The sequence below is a fragment of the Sciurus vulgaris genome (assembly GCF_902686455.1).
Source record: "Sciurus vulgaris genome assembly, chromosome: 6".
In the NCBI taxonomy this organism is placed as follows: Eukaryota; Metazoa; Chordata; class Mammalia; order Rodentia; family Sciuridae; genus Sciurus; species Sciurus vulgaris.
The window spans coordinates 121,586,638-121,599,869 of NC_136466.1; positions in this window are offsets into that span (position 1 = coordinate 121,586,638).

The window sequence follows — 13,232 nt, forward strand, 5'->3', positions numbered from 1 at the left end:
TCTGCTCATCAGCAAGATCATTCATACTTTGGTTTTTTGAGATTTGCTTTTCTCACTTAGCATGATATTCTCCAATTTCATCCATTTGCCTGCAAATGCCATAATTTTATTATTCTTCATGGCTGAGTAATATTCCATTGTATATATATAGTATATATATATTCCATTGTATTATTCATATTCATATATATATTTCATTATATATATATATCATAGTTTCTTTATCCATTCATCAATTGAGGGGCATCTAGGTTGGTTCCACAATCTGCTATTGTGAATTGAGCAACTATGAACATTGATGTGGCTGCATCACTGTAGTATGCTGATTTTAAGTCCTTTGGGTATAGGCCAAGGAATGGGATAGCTGGGTCAAATGGTGGTTCCATTCCAAGTTTTCTGAGGAATCTCCACACTGCCTTCCAGAGTGGCTGCACTAATTTGCAACCCCACTAGCAACGTATGAGTATATCTTTTTCCCCCACATCCTCACCAACACCTGTTGTTGCTTATATTCTAATTACCATTCTAATTGGAGTGAGATGGAATCTTAGGGTAGTTTTGATTTGCATTTCTCCTATTACTAGAGATGTTGAACATTTTTCCATATATCTGTTGATTGCTTGTAGATCTTCTGTGAAGTGTCTGTTCATTTCCTTAGCCCATTCTTTGATGTGTCTTTGTCTGGTTTTGGTATCGGGGTGATACTAGCCTCATAGAATGAATTTGGAAGGGTTCCCTCCTTTTCTATTTCATAGAATAATTTCAGAAGTATTGGTATTAATTCTTATTTGAAGGTCTTGTAGAACTCAGATGAGAATCCATCTGGTCCTGGGCTTTTCTTAATTGGTAGGCTTTTGATGGCATTTTTTATTTCATTACTTGAAATTGTTCTGTTTAAATCGTGTATGATCTCCTGTTTTAGTTTGTAGGTCATGCCTCTAGAAATTTGTTGATCTCTTCAATATTTTCCATTTTATTGAAGTATAAATTTTCAAAATAGTTTCTAATTATCTTCTGTATTTTAGTTGTGTCTTTTGTGATATTTCCTTTATCATCACGTATTTTAGTAATTTGTGTTTTCTCTCTTTTTCTCTTTGTTAGTGTGGGTAGGAGTTTATCAATTTTATTGATTCTTTTTTTTCAAATAAGTTCTTTTTTTAAGTAAACAATTTTTTAAAAAAATTTTGTTCTAATTAGTTATACATGACAGTAGAATGCACTTTGACACATTAAGCTCATTTTTGGTCATATGTTTTGTCCACTTGATTGTAGCTTATTTTGCATTCTCAGGCAAGACATTCAGCAGCCCCTGGTCCCAAGAGGTGGAGTTAATGGCCAGGTGACTGTGCTTATTATTCTGCAACCCAGTCGCCAGCCTGGGGTGAGCAGTCCTTCCTTATGGGTTCCTTGCAGAAAAATGCTGAATCCTGAGGATCTCCTCCTTCCTGGCTGTTAGAAGAGTATTTTAGACAGAAGAACCAGTCAGAGCAAGTGCCTTGAAGTAGGAGCACACCTACTGGAGCATCTTAAGTGGGGACGGAGTGAAGCGAGTGAGGAGCGGAGTCACTGGACGAGATTAGAGAGATGATGGGCACCAGATCCAGGACGATAATGTGCGTGCAAGAGCTAGGCTTTTACCTTAGTGAGACAGGAAACCACTCACTTTGGGCAAGAGGGTGATGTGGAGGATTTTGGACTTCACTGAATTGATTAATGTTCTAATTTTGTCTTACTTTAAAATTTTTTTCTCAACTTTGCATTTCAATCTACCTATGGATTTTAAATGTTTATTGTAACATTTTTAATTTCCCCAAACTCTTTCTTTATTTTCAGACTTTTGGGTACCCTGTTTTATTTCATGCATATGCAATTTTCTTTTTTTAACCAAAGACAATAATTACAGCTTTAGTGAACCTTCCTTTTCTGTCACAAGGCTTTTCTGATTAAATTAGGCTCTTCCACATTAAAGTCTTTCCTTCAATATCCAAGAACTTTAATATCTGCTCACATTTAAGAATAATAAATTAAAATGTTCATCAAAAGCCCTGGTTGGGAGTGTGAGGCTTAAAATGTGGTAACTTCTATAGGTTAGTAGGGTAGAGACCCAGCTATTTTGTTTAGGAAACAAAACTGCCAGCAGATATGCACCTTTCTGTAGGACTGATCAGTTTCCTCTAATCTCAAGCATGGGTTGATAGAAAAGGAGGAAGTAGGGAATTTTTATGGAAGATCAAAATTTAGATTTCTGACCTCACAGAAAGAGAGGTGTCTGGGGATCTCAGGGGCAATATGCATATTTTAACTGAGTCATCATGATTTCAACCAGGTAATTCTTTGTGTTATATTAACCCCTTTCTGAAGGTTTATCAGAGAATCCCTAGGAAGGTTTATCTGTGCCCATCCTCTGTTGTTAGGTTCAAGCCCCTGGAGCAGATGCAACGTAACTTATTGAGTGGGGGGAGAGGCCACAATCTTGGTCGCTGTTGGTATCTCGGAATTCCTTTGTCATCCTTTCTGAAGTGGAGACTACTGCTGCACCCTGCCTGCTCTGCCCCTGTGCAGATGCAGTGTCATGTGTCTGTCCTCAGTGCCTGAGTGTTTCGTGCTGTCTTTGTAACCTCTGCAACAGGTCCCTTGGAAACGCCTTCCTTCTGTCAGGCTCAAAGTGAGGTTGTCAGGGGGTCCCTAGCCAAGTCTCTGGTTCTCAAATATTTCAGATAAACAAAATGTTAAGATGAAGACTTAATATATAATCTGGCAAATTGTATTATGTCAGTGGCATCAATTTCTTGGTTTTGTTCATATACTATAGTTGTTCCGTATGCTACCATCAGGGGAAGCCGGTGATGAAATCTCTCCCTATAAGTTTTTTTGACTTTTGTTGTTTGAGTTAGGTTTCACTATGTTGCCCAGGCTGGCCTTGTGCTCCCAAGTTCAAATGACCTTTGCTTTTCATTATTTCTGCAAATCTTGTGAGTATCTAATAAGTACAAAGTAAAAATAACGTCAACTTTCCAAAGTAAGATGATAACCCACTCAAGAGAACTTGCACAGGAGGTGCACAAGAACTCCTTTATGAATCTTAGCTGACCACTCATATCCAGCCCATAAAAGAATTTATTGAGCACAAGAGAGGTTCTGAGCTAGAAAACAGAGACAGAATTTCAGTGGAGATTGGTGGTGTGAGTCCATACCTCACCTCCTCACTAGGGAAACTGATGGCCCAAGGACCATCCACATGGTTCTTCTAAGAGTGTCATTTTGTCCAAAAGCGAATTCCATTTTCCACCCTCAAATTCTACTACAACCCTTCAAATGTCTGTTTCTAGCATTCATACTAATGAGTCAATCTCTACCAGACTCCTAGTAGAAAAGATCTTGAAGGAAATTCCACAATGGCCTATTCAGTTTGAACTGCTAGAACAAAATATCACAGACACAGTAACTTAAAACAATAGACATTTATTTCTCACAGTTCTGGAGGCCAGGAGATCCAAGATCAAGTCTGGCAGATTCCAGCTCTCTCGAGGGGCCCTCTTGCTAGCTCACAGATGTTCACCCTGTGGTTTTACATGGTCTTTCCGTATGGGAGGGAGGGGTCTGGTCTGTTTCTCTTCTTATAAGGACACTAATTCCATGATGGGAGCCCCACCCTCATGACTTCATCTAAACCTAATTACCTTCCAAACTCCCCACTTCCAGATACCAACACACTGGAGATTAGGGCTTCCATAGATTTTAAGGTACCTAAGATTAAAGGGCATTTAACTGCACAATGAGAGCTTTGTAATAAAAATTATAAGGTAACCTGTGGCACCCCTTATAGGAGATAAAGAGAAATTTTCTTTGTATTTCCTTTTATAATAAAACTTTACCAAGTCCCTCAGTAGGTCACAATTCTGCATCTAGTTTCTAGCGTACAATATGGTTTTATAAGTAGGTTCTTAGAAAATGATGGTAGAGTTAATGATAAACAGTGCTGGATAGGGAATCCCATCTTCCCGTTATGGAACCCATACACCCTTAACCTTGAATACACCTTCCATTATCTCCCTTCCCCACCACCACCCCATAGCATTGGACTTAGAGAGCAAAAGCAAGAGGGTACATGAAAAGATGAAAAGTTGGAGGTGTTCTCCATAATAATTTGAACATAGAGTAGAATTACATCATACTGGAAGTTAGGTTTAAAGGCCAAATGCAAAGCAAACATGTCATATAGCACAAATTACTCTTGAAAATTCTTTAGGAGAGCATCACATTGGAGAAGGGAAAATACAACCAGCGTTTCTTCCAGCACTGAGACAGCTCACTCTTTTCTTCCATTCAGCAACAGTTGAAGTTGTCCTGAACTGAGAGGTTATATTGTATGAAGGAGAGATTTTTAAATGCCAGAGTAACTCCATGTGGTGCTGTGCTGCCACTATGAAAGACAACCTCAGATGGAGACACCTTGAAGGATAGTGGTTGTTATGGTTTGGATGTGAGGTGTCCCCCAAAATCTCACGTGTGAGACCATTCAAGAAGGTTTGGAGGAGAAATTGATTGGGTTATAGTCTTAACCTAATCAGTGAATTTATCCCTGATGGGATTAACTGAGTGGTAACTGGAGGCAGGTGGGGTGTGGCTGAAGGAAATGGTTCATTGGGGGTGTGACTATGGGGTAAGTATTTTGTATCTGGTGCGTGGAGTCTCTCTGCTTCCTGATCACTATGTGAGGTGGTACCCTCTGCCACACTCTTCCTCCATGATGTTCTGCCATGTTGCACCAAGGAATGGAGCTAGGCTTTTATGGACTAAGACCTCTGAAACCGTGAATTCCTAAATAAACTTTTCCTCCTCTACAGTTGATCTGGTCGGGTCTTTTAGGCATAGCAGTGAAAAGTCTGACTGAAATTGGTTTTCGGCCTTCCCTCTCAGGCCCACGTTAGGATATATAACCATTGAGTAAGATGGTGGGAGGAAATCTCGTTCTGTCTGTCTCAATTTCTCTTTCTCCGCCCTGCAGTGTTTCTCATATGGCAGCGCACATAGATTATTTTCCTCAAGCTAAAATGCACATATGATGAGATTTCTCTCTAACCAGAAGTGAGGAAGGTGAACTGTGTCTGGCAAAAGGACAGGAGTTTTGCTTTTTTCCCTGATCAGAGTAAGGCTGCATTGCCAGGGCAATACTTGCCAGGTGCAGGTCAGTGCTGTGCCACAGGCACTGTGGTCAGGGGTGACTGGTGCCCCACCTGTGGGACATGTACAGTCGTGTCTACCTCTTTTGCTTTCTTCGGTTTCCAGGGATTCTAGGCATTACCACATAGCCAGGTGGCACATGTGCTTGGCAAAGTGGGATGAACTTGGTTTGAGGAAAAAAGCAAAATAAAACAAAAGCAAAGGGGACTCCTGGAGCCTCTGAGTCTCAGCTTTCTCTGATTGTGAGACCTTTGGCGATTAATATGTTGAGCAATTAATATGTAGACAGTACATTCAATTATTAATTATGTCAATACTATGTGGATGTCATGAAGACTAAATGAGAGAATATATGCAAGGTGTTTGCTCAGGGCTTGGGACATGCTAATCACCCAAAGTATGGTAGTTTTCTTGCTACCTCCTAACCACGTGAGCAAGCCCCATTCATGACATGGTGGTGGGGTGGGAATGTGATTTAAATACAAAACAAGCAAAGCAAACAGTCACCATAGCTGATGCCACTCAGGGGCACTACAGTCAGATATGAGTAAAGGATTGGCAAAGAGGAGGTAATGGATATGGAGAGCACTGGGCTGTGAGGCAGGGACTTGGCCTTAGCTCTGGGCCAACTTTGTCCAAGGCCTCTGTCTTTTCTGCTTCCTTAACAGTAAAGTAAGGGACCTGGACCACCCTTCAGATGCTTTCCCGTTGTAAGATAATAACACTCCATTGAGTCTCTCCTCAGACATTTTCCAGGATCCTCTAATGAAACCTATTTCTTTGACTGGCCTAATAGTTCAATATAAAATAGCTCCAGGCTCCCTTGGCAGATTTTCTGCTACTCTCTTCTTGGGAAATCCAACACTAGGGCTGGGGGCATAGCTCAGAGGTAGAACTCTTGCTTACCATGTGTGAGGGCCTAGGTTCAATCCCCAGCATCAAAAGCAAAACAGAATCCCAAGGCACAGCGAGTTGTCTGCCTAGTCGTTGCCTGCATTGTTTCTCTTTTCCTTTCCCTTGCTGTTTCCCCTTCCCACAACCTCTGCCCTCCTGGGAATATCCTTCCTGCCCTTCACTGTGCATCATGTAGCACCATTTCCATGAAGCTCTTTGTGTTTCCTCACGATGTTTGTGCTGTATCCTTCTGTTGGTCCCCCATCACTGTTGTTTAGGGGTCTGCTGGCAAATAGGAACAATGGGTGACAGAGGACAGGAAGCTTCCTGTCACCTTGCAGTCACACATCCGACCATTCCTAGCAGTTCTACCATGACCGTGGCCTATGCAGTGTCATATCTGCAGGGAAATATGTGAACGTGGCTGGTAGTTGAGGAAAAGGCCCCTTAAACTATGAGTCTACAGAGCTCTGAAAGGAACGTGCTGCTCCTCACAGTCAGGTTCTGGAAACAGTGAGGCGTAGATGACATTTCTTTTAAGCAATATGCAAAGTTTCCCCCAGAGGAAAGAGATTAGAAGACAACATTAATTATTCTCAAGACTGTGAGTCCTGATTTTCACTAATTGCTTAAATTTGCCACCTGCCTATTCTGACTGGTGACATTCCACTGGTAGGAATCCAGACCTGCAGAGAGAAAAACCTGTCTTTCTGAAAGGGTCCACTTGACCCCTCCAACAGCACTAATGTGCAAGAAGTCAGAGCAAGGACTCCACCGCTCCAGTGGGGAAGCCTGAGTTCAGGACCCTCAACTACCATTTCTCACCAGCAGTGAGGATTCTGGAAATTCATAGCCCAGTTTTCCTTAGAGGCTAGCAGCATGGAGCCTGCAGTCACATTTTCTAGGTCCAAATCCCAGTGCCCACGCTGCTACTTCACTACCTTCACTGTCTTCAGCAGGTCACCTAACCTCTCAGTGCCTCAGGGTTTTGGCAAGATCTGAACTCTTTTCCACAAAAGGCCTCAGCTGCTGCTGCTCTCTGGAGCTGCTGTCTGCACACCCTGACATGGCTGGGGTCCAGACCAGTCCCAGCAATACCTGTTCCAGAAGCTAAATTTGTCTTTTCTCCCTTTCCCTAGGGGTTTTAATCTCTTTTTTCAACAGGTTCATTTTCTAGGTGACCTCCAGGGATCGTTCCCATCCCATGGTCTGTGGTCTCACAGTGCTGAGTTAGGATGGGTAAGACAGGTGACAGTGAGGCACAACACTGTGCCCACCATCCTGTCCCAGAGAGTGCGTGTTGTTAACTTGTTTTTCCATTCATTCAGCTGGTACTGACTAAGCGTCTACATGGACACAATGGACCAGTCTGATTAACAATGTCTGCTGAAATTTGAGGCAGTGCAAATGTAACCTTTCCAAAACATGCATAATACATAATTCCCTCAACTGGTATTTATTAAGCATGAGAAATCCTGGGTTTTGTCCTCGGCCAGCTTATCACCTATTGGAATCTCTACTGCAGTGTATTACCTGTAACTCAGTGGGGAAAAGACAGGGAGCAGGCCTCTCGTTCTGAGCTATTCTCTTGGCAGGAGCCAAGATCCCTAAAGGACATCAGAAGGCCTGAAAAGTGAGAAGGCACTCACCATCCAAAGAGCAAGGGGCGAGGCAGGGCAAGGGGTGTTCCAGATCCAAGGACAGCACTAAGAGGTCTGGATGGAAGAGTGAACCCAGCCCTGCTTGGGGGCCTGAAATAATGACTTTCAGGCAAAGGAGTAAATCTGTAGAGGAGTTTGAACTTGAACATCAGGACAGAGGATGGCTGTTGAGTTTATGAGAGTTTCAAGGTGATACTTGGATTTTAGAAAGATTGCTCTGTTCACAGCAGGTGAATGGGTAGAGACGCAGAGTGGAGGCAGCTGTCAACTGTCCCATTGAGGCCACACTGGGGAGCAGGCCATGAGGGTGAGTGACTCGAGAGAACCGGGCTTCACTGTCAGTTCTAATGGTAGTGCTACAGCTGATTGGGTCTTTGCCCAGTAATTTGACCTTTGGTTTTCTTCCATATAAAATGCTTTCTAAGGCCATAAAGGCGTTTTCTGTGCCATTTCTAAACAACTAATTGGAACTTCTTTCTTTCTCCCTCCTTCTTTTTTCTTTCTTTCTTTTTTTCCTGTATTTTTAATTTCCCTCTCTTTCTCAGGTTGCTGTAACAAAATACCACAGTCTGGGTGGCTTAAACGACAGACATTTATTTATTTATCTTCAAGTTCTTGAGGCTGGAATTCTGAGATCAAGGTGTTGCAGGGTTGGTTTCTCCCTAGACCTCTCCACTTGGCTAGGTGACCCCTCTCTCTTCCCTCCAGGAATGTTCATCCCTGGTATCTGTATCACCAAATCTCCTCTTTTTTTTTTTTTTTTTTGTGGTACTGGGGATCGAACTCAGGGCCTTGTGCTTGTGAGGCAAGCACTCTACCAGCTGAGCTATCTCCCCAGCCCACCAAATCTCCTCTTACTATAGGGACACCAGTCAGATTGAATCAGGACCACTCTCATCTTTTCTAAAATTAAAATTTTTTTTATTTTTTATTTTTGCAGACTGCATTTGGATTCATTGTACACAAACGGGGTACAACTTTTCATTTCTATGATTGGTATGATGTAGATTCACATCATTTGTGTAATCATACATGTACACAGGATAATGATGTCTGCCTCATTCCACCATCTTTCCTACCCCGGCCCACTCTCACCTTAACCTTTAATCTCTTTAAAGGTTCTATCTCCAAATACAGTCACATTCTGAGGTACTGGGAGTTAAGGTTTAAAACGTGAATTTGGGGGCACACAAGTCAGCCCATATCCTTCTTTCTCTGTCTTTGTACACCTGCTTTGGTGGTAAACATGCTAAAACTAGAAACATCTATGGTGTTTGGAAAGTGCAAGCTTTCCTAAGTTTCAGTGCGTTTTTCTCTGTCTCCCTGCCACCCAGTTTGATCCCCATTTTCTTTATTGATGATGGCATGGGCTGTTCATCTGTGGGGAAAGCTAGACCTAGTGCTTCTTCTTCTACACTAACCAAGATTTTCTTTTTCCTATAGCAAAAGAACTTCTGATTTCTGTGCTCCGCATCACTAAGCCTCGCTTCTTCCTTTGTTTGGTACTTGTCTTTACGCCCCAGGGAGATTCTTCCTTCCTGGCTAGTCTTGTTTTCTTCCATATAACCTTGAATAACTTCCAAATGAATCTATATCCTCTCTTTCCTCCCCTCCTTTGAAATCATTGCTTAAACCTGCCAGGATCGGCAAAAAGCTCATAGCATTAATGTCCTTCCAGCGTTTCTTGTCATCAGCCAAACTGGACTTGCGTGCACATTTCAATTGCAGTCTCTTTAAGACCAAGATTTCATTTTCCTGCTTTTGTCCACTGTGCTTTAGCAGCTCTAGCGCTCAAAAGGGCCACACATCCCTGGCACCCCATGAATAAATGAAATCGCACACCGTAATAATGACAACGGGCTGTGCACTCCTCTACCTGCCTGCAGAGTGAACTGCTCTTTTGACTATTTTGCAAAATCATAACGACTCACTGGAGGCTTCTTTCCACCTACCTGATTCCGAGCCCAGTGAATTATAAACATATTTTATTTAACAAATTCATTTTTTATTACTGCAGTCAGCTCCTATCACAATGGTTAAGGTTCTGTTTGCAGGTTCATAACTTGGCCATAAAATTTTGCTTCGGGCAGATACTTTGGTCTAATGACTCTTGGCACAAAATGTCATTATTAGAATCTTTTTCTTCAACACCAAAGAAAGTTTAAAAAAAATTATTTGACTTAAAATCCAACTTTTCGAACTCTATTATTTTGTATTGAAGAAATGCTCCCCTCCAACTTCAACTAAAAAGAAATATCAACACTTAGCCAAGCTTTGTAAAAGCAAAACAGCATGGAACTCCCCACTAGGTGTTTCTCAGTGGGGTGCTGTGGCATTTTGGGTGGGACAGTTTTCTTTTCGCAGGCCTGCCCTGTGCAAGGCAGGGAATACACTTAACATTCCTGGTGCCAGATCACCTGCTACCTGCCCTCCCTCCTCTCAGAACAAGCTGGGCAGGGCTGGTTGACTAACACTACCACCACACTTGGCATCTTCTCTGTTTCACTCAGCACCCTTGGGAAGACTGTGCTCCCCTGATGTGGTACCACCTTAATTTTCCCAGAATGAAGTGCTGCTGTAGGTAAGATACAAGTTGATCCAGTTACCTGGTTAGCCATTGGTCAAATGATGAAACTGGAGAGGCCTGATCTCAGGAATTCTCGGTATTCCTTTCCTCATCTTTTCCTTTTTCTCGGGGATTCCCCTACAGGTTGCCCTTTGGATGCATAGTCCTTCCTGATAGTCTGCTGGGTAAGACCTACCCTTTCTCTATGCACCAGAAATGTATCTGCCTTTCACTTACGCTTGCAGGAACCTATTTTCTTTCCAACATGGTGACTCCTACACCAACCAAACCTTGATCACAGCTGAATTTGGGGCAGGACCCCAGAGATATAGCAGTTGACTTGGTGTAGGTACTGACACATCAGAATGGACTTGTCAGGGAGGTTCTGCATCCCAGTGGCCCTTTCTTTTCATTTATTTCTGCTTCCTCCTGGAGTTTTTATTTTTTTAACCCAATATTTTTTTTAATCTGTTCTAATTAGTTCTACATGACAGTAGAATGCATTTTGACACTTCATACAAAATGGAGTATAACTTCTCATTCTTCTGGTCGTACATGATGTAGTGTTACACCGGTTTTATAATCATATATGCACATAGGATAATAATGCCCAATTCGTTCTACTATCCTGCCTACTCCTATAGTCCCTCCCCTCCCTTCACTTTCCTCTGTCTAATCCAAAGTTCCTCTATTCTTCCCTAGTACCCCCGCCCCTTGTTGTGAATTAGCATCCGCATATCAGAGAAAACATTTGGCCTTTTGTTCTTTGGGATTGGTTTATTTTGCTTAGTATGATATTCTCCTGTTCCATCCATTTGCCAGCAAATGCCATAATGTTCTGGGATTACTTATGCAATGACATAATTACAATGATGTATGAGTCTGAATCTTTTAAGGGCCACTGTCCCTAGGTCAGCATTTCTTTTCTCCTAACACAAGTATAGCTAACACATTAACTGGGCACCAACTGGTGCCTCTTGAAACTATTTCAATCCCCGTCTGGCTTCTTCATCCCCTGTCAGAGAGCTTATCGAGCAATTCGTATCTGATGTTGAGGGAGTTTCTCTTAACTTATCCTCCTTCAGGGAGAAATTGAATTTCTTCTGGAGCAGGTTTGTTGGTTGTTTAGAAGGATATGGGTAAGGCACAGGTGATTGTGCATTTATCCCTGAACTTTAAAGAAGACATAGATTTCAAAAGAAAATATATCTTTTAATCCCTTTATAGCTATTCTTCCTTTTAGTAAATAACTGGCATTTAAAAGAAACCATTATTGAACAAGCCTCCTGAGCCCTTTTGTACCTGTTATAAAGAACTTTTCAGAGGATAGGTCCCATTATGAGTATTTAAGAAAAAGTTATATTTAGTCAAAATAGACAATTATTTTCTGTCTTCTTAAGCTTTGTTCACCAGAAGCAAATTCAACACAATACTGAAATGCAATTGTAAGGACCCTAGTCTATTTCAGACTCTGTGTACTCCCGTCAGAATCCATGTTTGAGAGAAGTTGGTTCAGAGAGCATGCTGGAGAGACCACCTAATGGCACCTTCCAATGGCACCTACCTGTGAGAAGGGAGCAGGTGATGAAGTTTGGAAAATCCTAACACCCACCTCCACCAAAACCAATTAATTAGTACCAATTATATGGTAACAAAAGTGACCAAAATATATAAATAAAAGGAAAATATGAGTAATCCAAAAAGAAATATATAGGACCAACATCAAGAAAACATTAAAGTTTACTGGAAACTATAAACAAAGATTTTAGTATAAACATAAATTTGTAATATTTCTAAGTGGAAAGACTGAATAAAGTAAAAATTATAATTTAATAAAGTAACCATAAGATTGATAGGGTGGAGATTTCCAGAAGAGAGGGAATTTGATGAAACTACACAAAAATGTATTTGAAGAAATAACTGAGAGAATACAAAAGTAGAAAACTGGCTTCTCTAGTACCATATCTGTTAATGAAATCACAACTATCCAAACTGTGGGACTGATACAAGAAGAAGGGTATACCAAAGCCAATATAAGTAGATTTTCAGCAATGATTTTAGGAGGATTATCAATTCTTTTTAAAAAATCAAATTCTATCCTTACATCATGCCATATGCAGGAATAAATTTCCTTGTCATCAAAAAGAAAATGTATGTGATCACTTGACAAAGTGGGGACTCCAAATGCAAAAGATAAAATTAAAACAGTATATCAATAAGTATATAATTTTTTACTATATGCAAATCTTCAAATTGTACAGTTCAAAAGTCATTCCTTACTATCATGCTGTGGTACCTAAAATTTCATTCTTTATTTTAGGATAAGTCATCAAGAATAAGAATCCAGGCCTCTCCTATTGAAGCACAAACCCTCAGAAGTCAGAGTTACACCACATGGCAGTATTCATTGTAAACATCCTGAAGCATTTCTATTCTAATTTGTCAGTAGCAACTGCCTGAGGCCCCCTCCAATGTGCCCTCTCCAATCCCTGCCTCAACCTTCCTCCTCACCACCCCTGGATCCAGCAACTGAAGGGATAACACATAGAAAAGCCATTGGCAATTATCAAGAACACAAGCAACAATAAATGTTGGTGAGGATGTAGGGAAAAAAGTACACTCACACATTGCTGGTGGGACTGCAAATTGGTGTAACCACTGTGTAAAGTGGTATGGAGATTCCCCAGAAAACTTGGAATGAACCCACATTTGACCCAGCTGTCCCACTCCTCTGTTTATATCCAAAGGATTTAAACTCAGCATACTTCAGTGATGCAGCCACATCAATGTTCATGGCAGCTCATTCACAATCGCTGTGACCTAACCTATGTGCCCTTAAACACATGAATGAGTAAAGAAAACGTGGTATATATACACCATGGAATTGTTAGCACAAAATGATGGAGCTGAGTACAAATTTCACAGAT